At 43.1% G+C, this 22,167-nt stretch overlaps 2 protein-coding genes across 2 annotated transcripts in view; both read right to left on the bottom strand.

Moving 5' to 3' along the window:
• Positions 1–15,728, bottom strand: part of sema6bb (sema domain, transmembrane domain (TM), and cytoplasmic domain, (semaphorin) 6Bb) — a 117,865-nt gene extending 102,137 nt beyond the window's left edge. Inside the window, exons 1-2 of the mRNA XM_071487587.1 lie at positions 15,066–15,728; positions 14,901–14,963 (exon numbers count right to left, since the gene is read on the bottom strand). The gene's annotated coding sequence lies outside the window, so the exon portion shown is untranslated. The remainder of the gene's footprint in view (positions 1–14,900; positions 14,964–15,065) is intronic.
• The window catches only part of LOC139626998 (uncharacterized protein C1orf21 homolog), a 246,058-nt gene that overhangs the window by 93,889 nt on the left and 130,002 nt on the right, over positions 1–22,167 (bottom strand). The window lies entirely within an intron of this gene.

Below are 22,167 nucleotides of genomic sequence, written 5' to 3'. Positions count from 1 at the left end.
TGGCCCATTTGCTCCATTCTCCTTGAATAACAGGGTTTTGAAGCTTGGTACTCTGGCTAGTTGCAGAGATCCCATTAAAAAGACATGATTAAACTACTCATACTGTTATTGCTGCCTTTATGTTTTAATGGGGCTATTTGTAAGTTTTCTCTGCCACCGAACGTGGTTTCATAGTGGGAGTGGGTGGTGGTGGTGGTGAGTCTCGCTTAACAAGAGCTTTGGCCGTTGTTGTCTTTATAATACAAGAGGTTATAATACGTCCTCTGAGCAGCACTTCTTCTTCAGGGCAGATTGAAGGCTACAGTGAGTCACTATTGTGAAGTGATGAGATGAGCCGGGGCTAGCTGATTAGCATGCTAACTTCAGTAGCAGAAAAGATGTGATGGAGACAAGAGTTAACATTAGCGTTGCCTTCCACTGCTGGAGACAGCGATGAAGTTTGAAGTTTGATGCTGAACTTGCAACATTTCTTTTAGACTGGTAAATAAATGCTAACACTAGCTAGTAGGCTATTGATACCAGCCAGTGTTAGCAATAGAAACACTTACAAATAGCTCCTTTAATGCAATTTCTTTGTCTTTCTTTTATTTTGGGGGGCTGGGGTCCCTCGGGGTCTCGCTTCTTTAAATTATAAACTTGACTGTTGCTCCTAAATGAGTCCCTGCTCTATAAATAAAGATAGACTTGAACTGAATTAAGTAGATGGGATGTCTGTTCTATATTAAGCCTACAGTACATATCTAATAGTGGGAGGCCGCGGTGGTCTATATTAAGGAGCACACTGATTAAAATACCCCAAACAGAGCAATAGACAGGCCCAGAAAAAAAAATCCATTTTGCTATTCTGAGGGGAGCTAACAAAAGCAGACTTTTCTGAAATAACAGACTATTTATGTTGAGTTCCAGAACCACATAATGGCTGTAGTCGGGACAGTGTGATGGCTCTGGGGGTTTGTGTTTTCCTTTCCTCTGAAGTCTATCTGCATTTTGAACAGTCTCTGCACAACATCTAATTATCACAAAAATGGGTTATACATTAAGTGTTATTACTTTTTTCATCCATTCAGGGATACCACTTAGAGCACTGAGAAGACCAATGCAGTCATTTTCTAGTTTACACATATTTTCTAGTTTAATTCCACAGTTGGGATATTTCCTGTATTGTACAATTAACAAAAGAGGGAGCATTATATACAACAAAAACAACTTATTACCAGAACACCACAAAAAACAGTTGCAAAATTGTGTCTACATGCTTGCTTGTTAACACAAAACATGTCCAGCAAAACAAAACCTTTTTGAAACATTTTATTCATATAGTTTTGCATTATCTCCTCATCTCTGTCACATTTCCCCTTGGAGTAAAGAAAGGTTAATTAAGTGCATGATCAAAACCATCAACAATGTTAAGTTACCTCTAACTTCTAAATCTATCTTTCATAACCATAGAAACAACACTGCAAAGCACGGAAATACACTGACACACCAGCAGAGCACGCACAAACACAACCTCACATGTTCACATACTAAATCACCACCTAAATAAGATGGAAATCCATTTCTGACAGAGAATGAGATGTCAAAGGTCTGTTCGCAGCCATCAGAATGAGCTAAGACACAAATGACTCAACATGAGTGGGCATTCTGATTTTTCACACTTGTGTGCCAGTAAACACTTTGGCTGGTTGGCTCATGACTATGGCCCACTGCTTCCAAGTGTATAATCAGTCACATTAATGAGAATGGTAATGTGATGCAGAAGAATTAGTCTAGGTCCTCGGGGTTGAGTCTCAGGAGGCCTTGGAAGAGAAACTAGCTGCCTTGGCCGTAGACTCGCTGAGCCTTAAAAAATAACGCGCCCCTGCTCTGAGCTTTCCTGAGCAAGGCTACCGAGACGCCTGACAACAATAACAAAATGTCCTGACTAAATAACAACATTTTGCCTCTGAAACCGCTGTGACCAAATCAATATTGCTCTCCTGTTAATCATGCTGACGCAAGCTGTCATGGAGGGTTGAAAAAGAGCTATGGTACACACCGACAAACACACAAACACACACACACACACACAAAGACACACACACACACACACACACACACACATACAAACTTAGCACGTTTCCATGAGCTAAGAGTTGTATTTATGAACAAAAAGCCAGGCTATTTCTATAACTAGTCTCCCCTGTGTGTGTGTGTGTGTGTCCTGACTCTTAGATGAATGAAAACTAGTTCACCAAAATCCAGCAGCAGCTCGGGGAAAGTGATCTGCTTTCAAATGTATCACTGCATCTAGTTATACACATTCTCCTTAGCCTTCAGTCTAACTAAATATCAACTCCTCAGCGGAAACGTCAGTGGTTGTTGACTGTGCTGCTTTTACAGCTGGACTGTGTGTATGCAAGTGTTTGTGCTAAAGCTTGTGTTTGTCTGATTTTGTTTCTTATCAAGTTTGATTTGTGCCATCCCCCTCTCTCTTCTTTATCTCTCCAGACTCTTCATTAGTTTGTGCATGGGTACTAATGAGTGATACCTAAAACTTGCCAGAGGCTCAGCTTTACTGCTGTACCCAGCCCAGGGTGGCCTGTGTAGTAAGCATCACCTCTTAGCTTCTGCTTTTGGTTTGGCTCGCTGCCTGGTGTAGCCGGTGGTGCTAAGGTGCATTAATAAGCCACTGAGCCGGCCACTATATGTCTGCGCGAGTGTGTGTGTAAGTGTGTGTGTTTTGTGTATGTGTGTGATGACTGATGAGTCCTCCAGCTGCCACTCCATCCTCCCCACTCCCCTCCTTCTGTATCCACTATCCAGGAATCTATTCATTTCAATCAGGTGAGTGTTCCAGCAAGAGTCCTTGATTGCTGGCAGAGAGACCTCTTCTACAACACACACACACACACACACACACACACACACATACACATACAAGGCACATGCACACCCACATGCATGCTTTCCACTCATTTCCCTATCTGTTCTGTTTCACACTTTTACATTTGTAATCCTCGCTCATTTGTAATTTTGCTTCTGCATGTTAGCCTCAAGAGGGAGAAACTAATTTCAGGAGTGAAAGGGGATTATCAGATGCAAACGAAATCTCCCCACCTCCAGACAAAGATACTGATGTAGACTTTTCATGGGAACAAAAAGTGACTCAAAGCCTGCTTCAGCCTGGATGGCAACTCTCAATGAAGAAACAAGTCAACTGCCACGCTGGCAATTACTCCTTATCAGCACCAGGGAACCAGCTTTTGACAATGGCATGGAAATGCTGAGCTGCTGGTACGTGAGACACAAGCAGAAGTGACTGAAGAGAATAATCAGCTTTCTCTCGTAACTTTTTGTGAATTTTGTGAAGTGACAAACATAAGTAACAAGTGAGGTGGCCATGGTGGTCTAGCAAGGCAGGTCATTAGGTGTCTATGTGTGTGTGCACATGTCACATAAGGCGTGTGAAGCATCCTAGCTGTTACACCCGAGGAGTGTCATTATTTTAATGAAGGCTCCTCGCAGCGGCTCGGCCTTTTCTTCTGTGGACTGACTCAGACGTGCCAAAACAAATGATCCCCATCACATTTTCACTGGCCTCATTGTATTAATGCCAGACCGACCACGGGACACTGTCATATACCCACCTAACCTCACACACACACAAGCAGGGCCACAGACACACTCTCACACACACAAAACCCAGCCTGCTTGACTACTAAACAAGCCGAGGAAACCATGGAGACGCGCGCTGAAGACGAAGAGACGGAGATGAAGAGAGGAAAAGCATCTATGTTTGGAGCCAGCTGGTTATAGCCTGCAAGACAGTAAATTAACCATCTGATTAAGATTTGAAAAGCGGCAAAGGAAATGAACATAACGCATCCAATTAACAGAAGAGACAGCAATAAATACTGAGCTTCCAGCAGTTGTTACCTCTGCCTTGAAAATAGCTGATGATTTTACTGCCATACATTCACTGCTTCGGTGTAATTTATCCTATACAGTTATCGTCTATATTGCTGCATTTGTCGACTTCACCTTAAATGTCAGAGCCTGGTCAAACAGAGATGAGAGGCAGTGAGAAAGGTGAATGAAAAGACAGACAGAGTAATTGGTCCCAATGTCTTTAGAGCCTTATCTTATGAAAAGGGACAGAAATACGAACTAAAGAGCAAACAGTGGCGCCCCCGAGCTTTCCATCCATTATAGTGTGAGCCTGGAGCTGTCCTCCTATTACAGCCTAAGCCCTGCAGAGCTTCAAAGCTACTTTGTTGTGGCCGTTAATGGTGATGATGACAGCAGAGAGGCTCTCTATGCCAGGTGAAGCGGTCCGAGCCAGAAAAGCAGAGAAAAAGAGAGTTTAAAAAAAAAAAAAAAAAAAAATGTAAAAAATCAAAAAAGTGGCACTGTCCGGCAGGCAAGTCATAAAAACTAAAAGATCTCACTCAGGAATAACTGCTATCTTTAACATTTGGCAGGAACAGTGCTCACCAGACTTTCTGTAACTAAGCACTCAGCTCGCCCCCTCGGGGTAGCACAATTAAAGACACGCTAACTGGGAGTCATCAATAACGTAAAAATTGAGGAGAAAAAAAATGGCTCCATTATGAGTTAGGGGCATGCTGGGAAGGTAGGAGGCACATCTGAAAGTTTAATCATTGGCTGCATGTTGATATGATTTGGATTTTTTTGGCCAAGGAATCTGTTTACTTGCTGTTACAACAACAACATGGCTTTTATTGCTATTCCTCTCCAACATGCGTGCAAATGAAAAAACTCAGTCAATGCTTTTCTCGCGTCGCAGCACCCTCAATGTTTCATGGTACATGACATATCTCAGACCTGCAAAAGCAGCCTCTCAGACATTTTCTCTCTTGTTTATTACTTCAGTTTACACTCTGGGATCGAGTTTCCCTGTACTGCTGCTGCTGCTGCTGCTGCTGCACAGAGCCAGGGGAGAGCGTGGCTGAAATAAAACAGAAAGAACAAGCTAGGCTATTTATAAGAAGCAAGCAGATAATTGTTGAAAAGGTTAGAGCAGCCACAGCAGGTGACGAGTGCGCTGCGTGTTGAGGCAGCATGGTGATGATGATGCCAGGTAAGAAAAGGGTCAAGAAGAGCAGTTGATCAGAGGAGATACACTGATGAGAAGTTCTGTCAAAATCAATACACAGAGAGCTGAAAACAAGCAGACAGCTACCACACAACCAAATTAGAAGCAACACTTTAACATTTGGGCTTTGTTAAAAGGCCAATACGCAGACATCCTAAGCCTGTAAGGTGCCACTGCTCCTCATACTATATTTAGAAGAGGAGGCAATACAAAAAAAACAGCAAAGAACACATAATAACAGCAACAAACTAATGTTTCCATTTACCACGCAGCAGGCAAATCATACAGTAACATCCCATAATTGTGATTAAACAACTGAGCGCTCAAATGTCAAAGAGGAGGATTACAAAAATGTTTGAAGTGTTGTCACATCAAACACACCAGCGTAAACTGGAAAAAGGAAACTTTTTGAGTTTTTGTGTTTATTTAGATTATATGTACAAACGAAGTTTCCCCAATTGGCAGAGACGCACTCACATACTCAGACAAAGACGCAAGATGCACCCAAACCAGAGCTGGGAAGAGCACGGTGAGGCTGAAGCCAATATGATGGATGTTTAGAATAATGTCAGTTCAGTGGATATGCTCATGGCATAATACATAAATACATATTACACCAGTTGGGAAAGTGAATATTTTCCTTATTAATCATTCACTCTCCCATTTGTCCATTTCCTGCCCAGTTTCCCTGTAGAACATATTCTCACAAAAACTTTCCCCCTTGAGTTTCCTTGTCAAACCAACATCCCCTGTGCTCGCCTCGCTCAGCAGCCGGAGAAACAGCAGTTAGTCAAGCTCAGAGTCCTGAAGGACCATGTATCATTTGACGACAGAGGCTGATAGACGCCTGACAGACCGCCAAACCCTGGGATGTGCTACATGAGTCAAGCACAAACACTCCTCCGTGGTGCTGATACGCGTTTGTACATGTATCCATCATCGCCATGTGGGAGGTGTGTGTGTGTGTGTGTGCCTGTGTATGTGTGTGTCACGCCGGTCTGAGCAAGAAAAGCTTTGCAAATGTCCATCTCAGTGGCGCCATGGGAGGACGGAGGTGGCCAAGCGCGGGCTCCCAGAGACTGGATGATGAGGTGGGAGGATGTGGGACGACAGGGTCTGATTCGGACGTTTAGAGCAAATCAAGCCGTTAAGAATGTAAGAATGGGACCATGAATGTGCACTAAAGGATCTTGTGACTAGATAGCACATCAAAAGCACCCTTTCCTGTCTCTCGCCTTCTGCTTTCCACAAAAAAACAAACGTCTGAGTGAACAAGCAAATTAAGCAAATGGCAAAGCCTGGCCTGAGCTCTGAATGTCACAGTCAGTCATTGCAGCCTCCCTCTAAGTGATGCAGACAGAGAGCCATTCTGATTGCCCCACCAGTCAAGCCAAGAGGTGAAAAACATTTACATGCAAATACGAATGACCCACTAGCTACTGTGAGCACGCTAGCTATGGTATTCTGAATGCACAGCAACCAGAGAAAACCCCAGCACTGAAGACTTGCCAATCAGCAGCTCTATTGTAACTGCACACAAGCTTTAGAAGTAGCTGTTATGTGTGTAGTATATCAATTATTTTTTGCTTTCGTGCCTTATTGATTTGTGACTGCCATTGTTACAGCTCCTTGTATCAAGTAAAATTAATGTTAATGAATTCAGAGCGGGACCTAATGCACTGCATCAACAGATTTGCTGTGAAGAAGCTTAAATCCCTTCTTTCATTTCCACATAACTCCTCAGTATACAGACCATCTACCATCCTCACAGAATCCACTCATCTCTGTCAGCAGCGTTAATACCATGTAATCAATCATCCACTTTCAATTTGAACAATTATAATCCATAACCCATCATAACAAACATGCCTCTCTGTCGTATTGAGCAGTTAATATCAGGGGACAGATTGCTGGTGGACTGCCTGGGTCTCCAGGGGTCTCGATGGGGGGGAGACCCTGGGCCGGTTCCTGGCTGTCACACACGTCTGGGATACTTGGAGCGGGATGGTGCCTGCTGTCACCAGACCTGTTGCCTCCAGATGGGTCCTGGGTCTGATTCTGTGATTCCCACCCTCAGAGAGGACACTCCGTCCTCCTCCACCTCCTCCTCCTCCGTTCCTTATTTCATCTCTTCAGCTTCTCATCGAATGACAAGCACATCAAACCTGACCTTCCCTTCATCCCCTCACCATTTATTAACAAAGCCCCAATCACCATCCTTTTGTTCTTTAACCTTGACACTCAGCTTTTAGCTCCATGTGATGCTTTCATCTCATCTCTCACTCTTTGGCTCCGGTTTCTTGGCTAAAATCCTTTCATTGTGTGTGTGTGTGTGTGTTTCAGTGCATGCACACATGCTTGGGAGATGAGCAGACGCACTGCACAGCAAGACCTCTTTGATTCAGCACAGCAGAGACCCACAGCGAGGCTGTACATTAATTGGTGCTTCTGAGCCATTAATTTAGGCGAGTACATACAAGGACCCACTTTCCTTCCACTTTTCAACAGCAACCGAGGCTGAACAAGCATCCTCTCAAGACTCTTCCACTATTTTCCACCTTTTCTCCCTTCTCTCAGCTCATGTCCCTCTTTCTGCCTGGTGCCTCTCTTACTTTTCCCAATTACTTTACAGTTCAGCTTCACCCACTGCCCCTTTCTTGCCTCACCTGCTCCTCGTTCTCTCTTCACTTCACCATCAGCGAGCGAAGAGAGACAGCAGGTCACAGTCTCGGCTCCGTCCCTCCACTTCGCCAACTGTCCCGCGCCCAGTGCCAGCAAGCCGGAGTTTTCTTTTTGTTTTTTCAGCATGACTGACTCCCCCAGGTCACTGAACGCATTAAGCTGTTAATTACCTTAAAGCACAAAACAAGTTCTAGCTTGGCAGCAAAATGAGCAGACATTTACATTTTTTTTTTTTCAGCACAGTCACAAACTTAAAACCAGAACACCAGTGAGATAAGCGGAGACTGCACCTCCAGGAGTAAACAATTCTGTCAACAGCAGACACAGACAACGCCAATGAGAACATTCTCATTTTATTTTTGCAGCTTCTCTGCGACCATAAAACTACAGGATAGAGCCATTTGGGCTGGAAGTTCCCCTAAGAAATGAATCAGCTATAAAACAGCAGCAGGATAATACCGGTCTGGTCCACAGGGCATGTTTTTTTTCAGATTCACGCTGCTCTGATGCGGGAAATGATTCAGGATGTGTGTGACCAGCATCCCCTCCGCAATTCCTCCCACCATACAGTGGTTAAACTGTGCCTTATTAGTGATTTGCTTAGCGTTCATGGTACCTGGCATGGGAAATAAAACCGAGGAGGTGCACAAACTCGGTGTATGAGTGCTATAATAGAAATAAGTGTTGCTATTTATATCATGTCAGAGAAGAAAAATATTATTGCGGTAGGGCTGCTGGCGTTGAATATGTTGCTCCAGGCTTTGGGCTTGTGGTGGGTTGTTGCTTAGCTGTGAATGTGTGTATGTGTCTGTCTGGGGATATATAAGTGTGCGCGTCAGTGTGCCAGTCTGTATTCATGTATTCCGGGTGGTATATGGGACCGCCCTGTCCTCTCTCTTCCTGACCATGGCCCCTCATTAGTCTCTTCTCTTGTTAACAAACTGGGGCTCTGCTGACATCAAGACTTCATAGGACTGTGAGAGAGACAGACAAAGTGTGTGTGCATGTGTGTGAGAAAAAGAAAAGGGTGGGAGGTAGCGGGGGTATGTGAACGCAACTTAATGACAAGCAAACAGGCTGTGAAAAAACATTCAGCTCACACACACACACACTGATTGTTTATTGGCGTCCAGGAAGTAAACGTCGGTGTCTGTCTCCGTCATGTCTGCCTGTCTTTTCATGCTCTCTCCCACAGTATCACTTGTGGTCTGCTGCCAGCGGGATGGAGTTTATACTCATGGAAATGTCTTACTGCTGCAGAAAATGGAAGAAACCCCTCTGCCCACCTTATTCAGATATAGGAAAGACACACACTCCCCCTGTGGAGGTACAATAAGTCTACATGGAAAGCCAGTTTTACCAACAGGAAGCATCTTTATTCAACAGCCACTTGGCCTTTGGTGATAGCAGCTGCATTCTTTGTTCCTGTCATACTGGGCCACCTCAGGCTTACACAACATGATACCGCTCCAACTTCTCCACTACATTCAGTCACAGTTAAAGGGCATAGACAAAAAATATTGAAATCATAGACTTTGCAGACTCCGAGGAGAGGCTAGCCTGTGGCTGTCAATGACAGTAGCCATATGAGAAAGTTTTCAAAGAAAAATGAAAGAGTGCTTATTATTGAATATATCAGACTTTCTTCTTTGAACTCTCTCATCTACTCTAGCTGCTTGGCATTGCTCTGGATGTATAAGAGCCATGAAGCAGACGGAGAGAGATGAGAGCGAAAGGAAGACATGGCTGGAAAAACAAGTGATTAAAAGATAAAAGGAAGAGAGCAGATGATGAGGGAGCAGCGGTGTGTGATTAAGTGGTGGAGGTGGTCCCATTGGGCTATAGTCCTTATTGCATTTTAATGGGTGGGCTGGATGATCCTTGACCCTTTGTGAGGCAGTGGTAGCACCTTAGTGCAGATCAAACTGCCAGGCTTGACAAACCCCCCCTAGCAGGCATCTGGGCCTTGAGAATGAGGTGTGTTATGTGTGTGTGTGTGTGTGCGCACATGAGGGCTCACAGGGTCACAGGCAACCGTGTTTATCCTGCTGCTATGGCAACCCTCGTAGTAGCCTCGGGCAAATAACAACAAGCAAAGCCATATGTGTGTGTGCGTGTGTGGATTTTAAAAGATGAGGTGTGTGATTTTATGTAAGTCTTCAATTCATACATTTCAAAGAGCTGTCTTTGCCCTCTCCCCCCTTCCCCTTCCATCTCTCCCTCTCTCCACCAGTGCGGCTGGTCTACACCTCAATCATCAGGCCTTCCTTTTCACCTTCTCTTTCTCCCAGCTCCACATGCTAAGTGGGAACATTGTTACGGTCAATTTGTCCCATTCAGGGTCCCAGTGGGCAGTGTCCCTGCCCTGACAGCCTGCAGACAGAGACCACACTGCCTGAGAGGCCTTGACATCAAGGTCCAGAGGAGAGGGGAGAAGGGGGAGGAGGGAAGAAAGCGGAGGCGAGGAAAGTGAAGGACAACAGGGGAGGGGGGAAACAGGAGAGGAGAGGTAATGAGGGGAGCAGCGGTATGACGGCAGAATGTGCAAAGGAAAACAAGCAGGGGGCGAATGCCGAAGAGAATGAATGACAGAAAAAAAGAAAAGGAGGCTGAGCTGCCAGGTTTAACACAAGCCCCCAGACCCAGCAGCTCAATAGTATTTCCAACCAGTCTGTCAGTCACACACTAGACTGATGTAGATGGCGACAGCTTTGCCTCCACAGAGGACACCTCTAATGCATCTGCCTGAGTTTGGCCTAAACCCAAAGAAATACAAGACAGACCAGACAAGCTCACGGGAGTCAGAAATGCAAGGTGTTCCTTCACATAATTTTGGTGCAATACTGAAATACAATTGGAGTATGATTTATTTTTTCCAAGGAGAAACATAAGCCAAGGGGTCGCTGCAGGGCTGGTTTAAGAAATCACTTTTTCTCCATTACCTCTGGAGGCATGTGCAGTTTTCCTTGGAACTACTTCCTACCAACAAACTAGTCCTGATGAAAACTGTTGACAAGGTGTTGATTATGCAGAGTGATGGGGCACTGTTTCTGGAATGGCATGTTATTTTTATTTTTTCTTTAAGTTTTAGTTACTGTGAGCACCACAGATGAAATACCATTAATCTCCACTGTTCGGGTGGAGGCAGTAATCACAGGGTCAGATTTTTCAAAACCTGGGAATAGAAAAACCAAAACAATCTCCATGGTTAGATACTGTGATACTAAAGATAAATGAGAAAGCATTTATCGTTTGTATGTATTTCTGTCACCTGGCTGAGTTAGCTTGAGGGTCATATAAAGCAGTGCACACCGATTTAGTCTTGCACTTTCATAAAGTTGGGGGACTAACAAAAATCAAAGTTGAAGCAGCAGAGTTCAAGATTTGCTGACTTTTTCTAGGTCAAGCTCCAAAAAATACTAGATCCTACAATTCCCATAATGCAACTCGAAAGTGCTATTCATTTTATTCCCCTGCCTTTCAAATGCCCACTTCTTTTAACCCTCACACCTTCAGTTTGTAACACAATTTTAAATCTTGTGCCCAATCAGTGATCACCCTAATCAACAGGGTTATTTTTTCAGACTCCGGAGACTTCGCTCCAGACCTGAACAGTTTTTACAGGTTTAATAATAATCCTCATGGCAATTACAATGATTTTAAAAAACAGTGTAGTGTCCCTTTAAGAACAGGAGAGCTCATAACTTAGATCATAAGGGAGGGATAAAGAAGGTTTTTAGTAAGGACCCCGGTTGATAACCCAGGCAACGTTCCCACTCTCACCCACTCAAACTTTGGTTTAAGATCGAATTCAAGTTTCTGAATAAAGTAAGATTTAATCCATATGTTCTGCAGTCTCATTGTAGAAAAAAGCTCCCTGATGAGCTGAAACTTTATGTCCTTACTTTGGCCCGAACTTATCTGGCAAGCTCTGCTTTGTCTGTCCCATCTGTGTATTTTATTTCCACGCTGGAGCTGCCCCAGGCCCACAGGTGATGTAACCCCTGGCAGGGTGCAACGGGGAGGTGGGAAAGAGGGATTAAGTCCCTGTGTAAAGGCACCTGTTATTTTAGCACATAGGGCGCAACACTTGCTCCGAGGCAATGGGTGCAGAGCGGCTGCTGGCGTCAGAAACCAGGCACAAACAGGGCACCCATTCAACCAAGGCTGGACAGTGCTGAATCGCACTTGTGTAGGGCACAGACTGACTGACTCACACACATGCACACACATGACAGGAAGGCAAACAGACACAATGTGATGAACAATTTGCCTTGTGTTTCTCACTGACAGCCATAAAGGCAAACTCTTACTCAATCTTTCTCTTTTTGTTTTGACCTGCGCACACTCACACACACACACACACACACATATACACACACACACACACACACACACACACACACACACACACAAACAAACAAACAAACAATTCCTCAAATTAATTGGCAATTCAGATGTTGCAGATCGCCCCAAATTAACTAACTTTATAATAAATCACTGGGTACCACTAGCCAAGGATTAGCCAAGCTCCAGTGAGCAGTTTGTTAATCTGCGAGGAGAAGCACTTGGGATGGCGAAAACACAGCCAAAAACTGACATCAGCACTGGGACCTTGGAACGGTACAAACCCCCTGCCTGGTTTCCTGGGCACACATTTAGTCTTGTTATCTGAGTTCTACATTGACACAAAATCCCGCTCCTACATTAGGCTTTTACTTGGAGTTATTGCTTTTTCTTCTGTTGGGGTTTCACCCCTAATCACTTTTAGTGTTCAGGACATCAGCTCTAACATCAGGTACGCTGCTCCTTCGATTGCTTTCCTTATGTTTGCCTTACATAATTCTCTGTGCAATCTTGCCCCCTACTGAGTCATTTCTTTTGGCAGGAGTAATGCTTCCTACACTCTGGTTATTTACATACTGACTGAGAAAACATTTATCCCCTCTCCCCTTCCTGCAGCAAGAAATTAAGATCTCTTGAGGAAGCTTATTATAAATTCCTTCAATACCATCAAAACAAAATTGTCTCTTGTGAATTTATTAGAGAGTTAAATCTTGACAAAGGGCTAATATTTTTGTAGTGGTTACAGTGAAATTACCAGTACACGTCAGTGGAGCAACTCCAAGGTCTGTCTTTTGATCATTTTTGGTTCCCTGATCTTGTTCATAACCCTGTGCTGCACTTGGCAAAAATATAATAAGTATTATTTTTGGGCAGATTTACCCTCGAAAACATGACATTAAGCACTATCAAAAGAAACTGATGGTTCTATTCTCAGCTCTCATAAAATGTTTTGTCCTTTGCTCCTGAACAAATGAAAACTAGATCCGGTACAATATGAAGATCAGAGATCGTATTCGACAGGTATTTTCTGTTATGTCTACTAATTCGTTCCCTCTGATAGCATTTCTGTTGTAATTACTGGAGGCGTGATGGGCCTACAAAAGGATGTCAGTACATGTGAGAAGAGGGCACCACTCTTACTCTGTCATGCCAAAGAAGCAGCGACACTCAGGATGATGAGACAATATCTAGTTTATGATCGTATCTCCTTTCATCTGCCTCCTGTTTCATCTCAACGTCTTCCCTTTCACCACCTACTTTATCTCCCTTCTGTTACTGTGACAAAGGTCTGAAACAGAGTCTGGTGCAGTACATCGCCCCCTGATGTAGCATCGGAGCAGCAGGGAGGAAGGATTTACTGTATGTGTAACCTGCGGCAGCAACCCCGGAGCCCTGGCTGTCAGGAGTGGCTGACAGCCCGGAGCAAGAGGAATTAAAAAGGCTCTTGTCCTCCAAGATCTGATTGACACAGTCAGAGCGACAGGGAGGTTAGTGGAGGTGCTGGTATTCCCTTGGCTGTGTCTACCCTCACACTGGACGAGGAGAACTGTCTCACTTTCTTTAGATGTGCCTTTCTCTCTCTCTCTCTCTGTCCTCCTACTCTTCTCTCCTCTCTCACACACTAGGGCTCATTATAGGAATTCTCTGACCCTCAGGGACTTCACTTACTTCTCTGTCTCTCTTTCCAGTCCACAAACCTCGGCGTTGGACAAAAGGCAGCTGAAAGGCAATTTGAATTTGAAACAGGGGCCACAACAAAAACATGAAGCTCCCAAATGGAGAAACTTTAGGAGACTTGGAGCCAGCTATTGAGTGTTAGCGATCCTCGCACAGAAAGCACACACACACACACACACACACAAAAAGATGTGATTCTGACACTATCCAACCAACCAGCTCAACGTACTGTAAAGATAGCAGCTACTGCAGTGGGAGAGAGGAGGGAGAGGGAGGGAGGGATGGCATGAGCCTGAAGGCAGGGGTAGTGGACACCAGGGGCCCAGCGGGTAGGACTGTAGGACACACACACAACCGCTAGCAGTTAACATACATCCACGCAACACGCACTATATAAACAAACAAGCACACACATAGTGAGAGAGACAGAGAGAAGGGGGGGGGGGCGCCTTCTGACCAATCCCACGGTGAAGACAGGCTGTCTCTGCTTCTACAGCTCTGCAACTTGAAAATGAGGCTTTCTAATTATGGTTGAAAATCATTCTAATGTGGAAAAAGGGAGTAATCCCTTTGACACAGTAGGGAAAGTCCAACATTTCACAATTAAACAGTTCCTTGTGGGAAACCTGCTCAGTTAAGGTGGGTAAGTGACTGAGATGTGATGAGAGCAGCAGTGTAACTTGTCATAATGCAGGATAACAAATGATCTTGGTCAGTAAGCAACTGTGCCATTTTCAGCCCAACAATCTGAATCGTGTCAATATCAAATCAACACATGAATGGTGGAGCGGCTCTTCGGGTTCCGGACAGCTGAAAGCTGCTTGTTTAGTGCGTGGCTGCAAGCTACGCAGTATGAAATTGAAAATCATATAATGAAACCTACTGTGGAGCCAAGACGCGAAAAAAAAAATGTAGATCAGCCTCGTATTGTGTGTTGGTTTAGTTGGTTCTATCCACCCCCCCCAAACTACATTCCTTCGTCTAATCAGAGTCAATACAAAGCATCAAGGCGCGACAGAGCCTGTGCCCAGCGCGCAGCTCCACCACCACCACCACCCATCACGGACCTCCACTCCGGACAGCTCGGGTCACTTACCTCCGATAATCAAAGGAGAGGTGCCGCCGAAACCACGTCTGGATGAGTCAATTGTGTGTCCCACTGGAAACAAAAAATCCGAGAGTGATCAGAGGAGAGGGGAGGCTTGTTAGTGCGTTACCAGATCCTGTGTAGGGCTTTGTAAACTACTCCTCCCTGTCGCACCTGTCTCTGGCAAAAACTGATCCCGCACGCCGGCCTGACATCCCTAAGACAACTGTCTCAGGGGTTGTGTGTCCGTGCCCCCCGCTAGTTTCAACACACACACGCACACACACACATGCACACAAGCGGCACCACCTGTCCCCGGTGCAAAACAGCCCACAAAGAGCTTCTATGTCGCGCAACGACACATGGCATTCCCCGTTAGTCTCTGCAGCAGTGCTCCCTCACCGACAGCCGTCCGAGGTCCCCCAACTACTCTGGAAACGCTGGAAGCAGCGAATGATGAAGAGGAGCACGCAGTAATAACCCATCCAAGCACACCACTGGCACCAGACCAGCTGCAAATTACATCTGCCGCTCTCGTCGCCCGCCCAGTGGTGTTATCAATCTTCCGTCCTCACAATAGTTGGTCTATTTTGCCGCTGCGCACGACTGCCGCTCTGTCATTGCTGCGTCTTTTACCACCTCGGCTCTCACTGAAAGAAAAGACTGTCTCTCTGTCTGCTTGTGCGCCCCACTTCTACCCAGAGCCACGCTCAGGATCCAACAAGGGGGAAAGTCTCATTCATCGGTTTATTAAAAATAGTTCCTGTTCCATGAGCCGCACTCAGGAGCTTTGGTGAGGTGGGAGGACCACGGCGTTTGTCTTCTAGCGGTAGTGTGAGTTACAGCATCTCCAGCACTGCTCCCTGCTGTCATCCACAAGGGACTCCTAAAGCCTGTTAGTGCCAAAACCTGAAGCAGAATTATGCAGCGACTGGAATGGAATTGATTAATGACTAATTGGGTTTCATTTTGAGGAGTCCAATCCCTGAACACCTCATAAAAATATCGAGGACAAGCTTCTCGTTGCAGTGGAAAGTTGATTTCGTGTGTCGGCTTAAATTTAATGGTGGCAAAAAAAAAAAAAAAAAAAAAAAAACTGACAGCGGTTACCCGGGGCGCAAACCTGAGAGAGAGCGCTGTTCTCAGGCTGAAGTTTATTCCAAGGAGCCTTTATATTAACAAGACAAACAGTCGAAAATGCCTGAGCGATGCTGAGGATGGAGTAAAATCACAAGGCCGATTTAAAGCAGCTCAACCACAATAGTGACTTTTATTAGTAGGATTTCTTCATAGTCAAATGGTTAAGCAGCGTGGAAAGAAGTTGAGGAGACTCACTGATTTGGATCTTGTCTTTTGCAAGATAGTGGCTTACATTTTATGACGTTTTTAGCCTACTTTTTTGTCAGTTGTAATTTTTCTTTGGGCTCTATTGAGATTGAATGGACAATTTACCATATTTCTCAAACACTAACTGTGAAGCAGCCTTAGACCAGACAATAATAGGCTACATATTGACTGGAAAATTAATTTGACTTTCCTTTTTAATTCAATTATAATTTCTGAGAGTCCCATTCACTGCAATAAAACAATTCAGTGACCTTGAAAACTGTCTTCCAGCAACAGTTTCCATTCCTCAGTTTAAGGTCTTTTAGTTTGCATCTTCTCATTAAGCCTAAATTAACACAACAGAGGAATAATTTAGTCTCATTAAACCTCAATAAGCCTCCAGCCCAGCGCAGTTGTTGCTCTATACAATTTGGGGGTCTGTGTTTGAATCAGTTGTGTTTTTAGTCACACTTCCATGAACATTGTCCATCCTCATACTGACCCTGAAAAGGCCCGTAGAGTACTCAAGGCTAAAATTAATTAGCCTACCATACGGAAAAGCATTTATGTGCAGCAGTGTCAGTGGAGAACGCTGGTGCAGTGTTATAGGCTAAAGTGTGTGTTAAAGGAGTTAAGACCTACTGGACCTCTCCATGAAATTGCTAGGAACCTAAGCCACATTTAAGCTTTGATTCATGAATAATTAATTCCTGAAATAATGACTTCTGCAGGCTTGAAGGCTCATGTGTGTCGCTCACTCTCTTTATCCTCTTAATAATACTCCCAGCAATCTGACAGCCTTTTTGATGCAATCAGCTAATCAGCAGTGCCAAATCAGATGGCTCAACCTCTGATTTGGCAGAAAAATCAAAAAAAAAAAAGTCCCTATAAGTCAATGGAATGTGGCCTTAGATGATTTTATTCAAGATTTAATCCAAAAACATACTTTGTAAGAGATGTTTCATGTATAAGTAAAGGTCTTAAAATAATCGCTTTCTTTAATATCAGCAGGAATTTTGGATGTTGGGAGCTATTTTGAAAGAAATGCCAGAAGGCTTTATAAAAGGCTTGCTCTGGACACAATATAACATTATACAAATTCCTATTTTTAAGCTGCTGTGACGTTCCATGAAGCTTATTATATGACATTGATATTATTGTAGGGCATTGTTTTGGTTTGCTTGTTTTTGTTTTGCTTTTACTTATCAGAATTTACACAGCCAAATGTGCCTGCACCAGCACTGTAATACTTATTAACATTATTCATCCTGCTTACCTTATCTTCCCATGCTGCCTGTGACTTTGTAGCCTCCACAATTAAAAAGAAAGTTTCCTTTGTCCAGAGGAGACCTGCTGAACGTCTTTGTACAAGCTGATTGTGGTTACAACAGAGAACACCGCTCTGACAGCAGTATCATTATTCAGACAGAAATAGTTCCACCAACAGTAGAATAATGATGAGTTTTCCTGACTCACTTCAATGCAGCATCTCTATTGCTCTCACATACAAAACCATCATGTCTCATGTGTTTATAAGAACCTAAATCAAGGTGTTCTGTCTATTCATAACATGCCGCCCACACTAAGAACGAGATAGCTTTGAGTGCCTGGGACTTGAGAGCAAATCAGTTCACACTGAAATGTGTCCATCCTTTTCAAATGGATTTAGAAAAAATGCACAAGGAGTTTCCCAGCTGTGAGCGTGCCTGTGTGTGTCTTTATAGAGCGTGAGAACGCACACTTTTTACGGCTTTGTCCCTGTTGCTGCCCTGCACTGTTACTCCACCCAAAATCAGTGTTAAAAACTAACCAAGCCCTTTTACTCATATACTGAACATTAAGCAATAATGCATAACTTTTGCTGAACAGCTGCCACTTCATCCTCAATTGACAGTTATATAATAATTATAGATATACTGAGGCGAAGAGTTATCAAGTCTGTGAGATGACTGTGAAGTAACATCTGTTAATAGAGAAATATCTATCCAAAGTTTGTTAACATTAGCTAACATTGGGAACTGGTCACACTAGACCAAGTAAGGTTGTAATACAAAATGTATTGTATATGAATTGAAATTTCATTTATAAAAGGAGCAATGTGCCATTTCTTCTCTCTAATGTTAGGCTACACAATTTCACTTTAAGTAGGGCACTAGGTGTCGCACTAGCCCGCCATCATCGCAGACCAAAACAAATGCTTCGTCTCTACAACCCCCCTCTCTTCACATTCTCAGTCATTAAAGTGTTATGACGTCCAGTGAAAGCAGACACTTAAGCACATTCATAATATTGGTTACAGTAAGTTAGTTAATGTTATCGTGCCTTCTGCAGCTGATCACTGATAAAAACAGACATGTAACATTCTGTAGTCATCAAGTTACTTATGCATTAAGGACAAAAAAAGCCAGTTCTGAGTCAAGCTTGGCCCTTTGGCAGGTTGTAGGGCTGCATATCGGTAAAGTCAGACACATATTCGCGCCACAGTCAGACTGGGAAAGAAATTCAGTGGACATACCCACTGGGAAAGGCAGCATAAATGAAACCAATGGAACTAGTATAAATTTATAAACTTTCTGAATGTCCGACTGGGATTTGAGGTGGTTGTCCTCAAGGTGAGTCCGTCTGCTGTTTGGTGCTAAGCAAGTACTGCACAGTGGGCTTTTGGAGATTTCTTTTTTTTTTTTTTGTTGTCAACTAATGTTGATCCTTTTCTGCCAAGTGTATACAGGCAATTGTTTGCTATCATGTTTTCTATATCTACCCTAAAGGTGAAAATATGCACATGTTTTGTTTACAGCTTGTTTTCACAGCCCCCACAAGGCCAAAAAAAAACTATGTACTTAAACTGCAGGTTTAAGTACATTTTTTTTAACTTACTCAAGTAAAATTATGAATGCACAACTATTAATTGTAGGGGGGTATTTCTACATTTATTTTATGGATTGCAACTTTTCCTGAATACATCTTCCAACCACTACCCAGAGTAGGAGTCAATTTGAGAATCCCTTTTTGTGAACCATAGGTGTGAACACAGGATAGATGCTAGGAGGGACAGAAGACTTCCACAACGATTCTCAGTATACATACTGTAGCTACTGCTGACATTACTCTATTCTAATATTAAACAGCTCTCAGAAAGTTTTTTTAAATCCCCAGATTAGTTTATTATTCTGTTTCCAGCTATTTTGCATACAAATGATTCAGGACGCAAAAACTTTGAGCCATGTTCAACAAAAGAACTTACACCATTTCATCTCCTGTCAAAGTTTGTGTGTTGACAATAAATAAATAAAGAAATATTCATTTTGTTCATCCGTTTCCTTTCATCCCACTCAATGTGTCAGAGCAGGCAGACAGTAGACCTGAGCCAGATAAAAAGGAGAGGAGCTGCCATGAGAAAGCGAGGAAGCTTAGCAAAAAAAAAAAAACCAAACTACAACCTTTGATGGGGAATGCACTTTTTAATCTCTCTAAAACATGAGGAAAAGGGGAAGGGCAGCACAGCCATCCTCCTCCCTGAGGTACAGTCAGAAGGCAGGAGAGGATAATAGTGAATGTGTCTCTGTGTTAGTAGCAGTAAGATGCCAAAGTTAGATGAAGCTTTTGTCAGCTAAATTCCATTTCACCAGAAATATGAATGCAAAATAAAGATTCCTCAGTCTCCAATGTGACCATTTTCTATCTAGCCAATGTCATCACATGGTTCACCAAACTGCGAACAAAGACACATAGACGGCATGCAGGCTTCATGTGATCAGACCCAGTGACTTCACAGGCTCAGCAGTCATTCTGACTACTCAACTCATGGAGCTTAGCCATTTGATAACCAGACCGTTCTCGACCCCGCAGTCTTTTTGTGCAAATTGTGTTTTACGACCCATCTTTACATTTTGTTGTTAATAACCGTTAGCGGCCGTGTGAGACATGAATCTATTCAGCAAATTCCCCATAACATGTTTATATTCAAGGGACAGAAGCCTCTAGTGGCTGTAGTAATTATGATGAGAGCAAAGGAGGGAAGTCAAGTGATGTTACATAGTGAAAAAAGTTCACGGGGAGGAGGTTGTCATTTTGTAGTTTATTATTTATTAAATTACTACATTTTTTTCTGAGCATTTTTACATTAGATTAGATTAAAAGATGAAGGTTTACATTAAGAATCATGTTTGATCCGACGCAGTCCAATGCAAAATTGAAAGAAAATACATTCGTTGAATTAGACCTAGTTATGTTACGGTTCATTTTGATAGCTTTGACTTGTGAAATGCTGATTCTAGATAAAGTTGATAAGATTAAGCATAGGCTCTGTGTGATAAAATAATCAACCCATGTCAAGACTGATTATGGCTAGCACAGTGAGAATCTATATGGAATGACAATACAGAAAATTACCTTGAAAGTGACGGTCCCTGGTGTGAAACTTTGCTCCAGTATTCATACAAAACATCAAGGCAGTGAGCTCAATTCTGAATTGTTCGTCTTCTCAGTGTGACATGAAAACAGTAAAGAAAAAAGGTTAGAATAACACAGCTTTGTTTGGCTGTGAATGAGAGCAATGAAAACTGTGCTTTCATAAATGATGGATGCTTGTTCATCTCCTGCATGTGAAACAAGCAAATTCAATTTTATATTTACTCATGTTTATATAACTTTTTCCATTTTTCACAGTTTGTGCACACATCTTTTATTCATTTATTCATAAAAGTGCTCTCCTATTCTCTAGCACTTGCAGCTGAGTCTAAAGATGACATTGTAATTAATGCTCTAAAGTAAATTTAAGTGCTGATTACTGATAAGATTTAAATGGTCTAAATATGAAATAATTTACAGTCAGTGTGTAAACAGACTTGATCAGATTGTTGTAAATTAGTTGGGACCAATCTGGGTGACTTTATTATTACTGTGAGGTACTGCAGAGGCAGCCATCAATCTGTCATTATGAATGTGGTGCAGAGATGACAAGGTAGAGGAAATGAGATGGGATATGGAGTGGGAAGAGAAGGCAGAAAGAGGAGAGAGGGCGAGCACACTTTGCTATGAAGAGATCTGAAGAAAATTATATTGGAATAAAAATTTCAGAGAACTATAAAAGAAGTAAAAATATATTGAAAAGGATGGGGATCAATACTAAAACATGCTGACATATCTTTTATACTCAGAGAGGAGAGAGGAATAAAGCAAAGCTTGGAGAATCGATGTGCGATGAAAAAGCATGCACTTTTCCTCACCTCTCCAAGTCACAACAGATAGGTTTTTTGGTTTGGAGAAGGGTCACAGTAATGTGCCATCGCTGTCAAAACTCATACAATCAAAATCCTAAAGAACCATAAATATTTCAGAGCCAGTCGGCTCCTTCCATGTTCTCTGTCCACCTCCGCTGTGGCAGCTGACCCGTTGTCAGGGCTCTAGGGTGAAATAAGCTCTCCGAACTAAACAGGGGAGACCCAGAGAAATAGAAAGGCAGCTGCTGGGATTCAAAAAGCAATGGTAAGTCATGAAAGACAGTGTGAGGAAATTGATGCTACCTGTTGCTCTATGGCAAGACACAGCTCTGTTATAAGTTGCTTTTCATTCTGGTCATGCAGTGACCTGGCATTCCCCATGTTCTCTGACAGTAGCTACAAATCTTTTAGGTTATGTGTTTTTAAAGTCTGCTAGAGGTTCCCCACAAATCACTTTTCTAATATCCTTTAAGCCGAAGGCACAACAGTCATAAAACGTCTGTAGCCAGTTAAGTTTTCCTCGCAGGGCAATTTTACTCAAAAGATTAAAGACGCTTGTGCTCGCAAAAAGTTTAATGCATAAAGTTAATGACCTTTATGAGCTTTCATTTTGAGCCTCCACTTTATATATGGACAGACTTTCTTGCAATGTTAAACTCTCACACACTCTGATGCAATGATGTATGGACAGATAAAAGACCTAATCTACAGGTATCAGACTCAAGGGC

Source organism: Trachinotus anak, unplaced genomic scaffold (assembly GCF_046630095.1).
Source record: "Trachinotus anak isolate AG129_WGS33_773 ecotype Australia unplaced genomic scaffold, CSIRO_AGI_Tana_v1 ptg000010l, whole genome shotgun sequence".
In the NCBI taxonomy this organism is placed as follows: Eukaryota; Metazoa; Chordata; class Actinopteri; order Carangiformes; family Carangidae; genus Trachinotus; species Trachinotus anak.
Note: the sequence above shows the minus strand (reverse complement) of the source record. Positions and strands in the feature narration are given on the sequence as shown.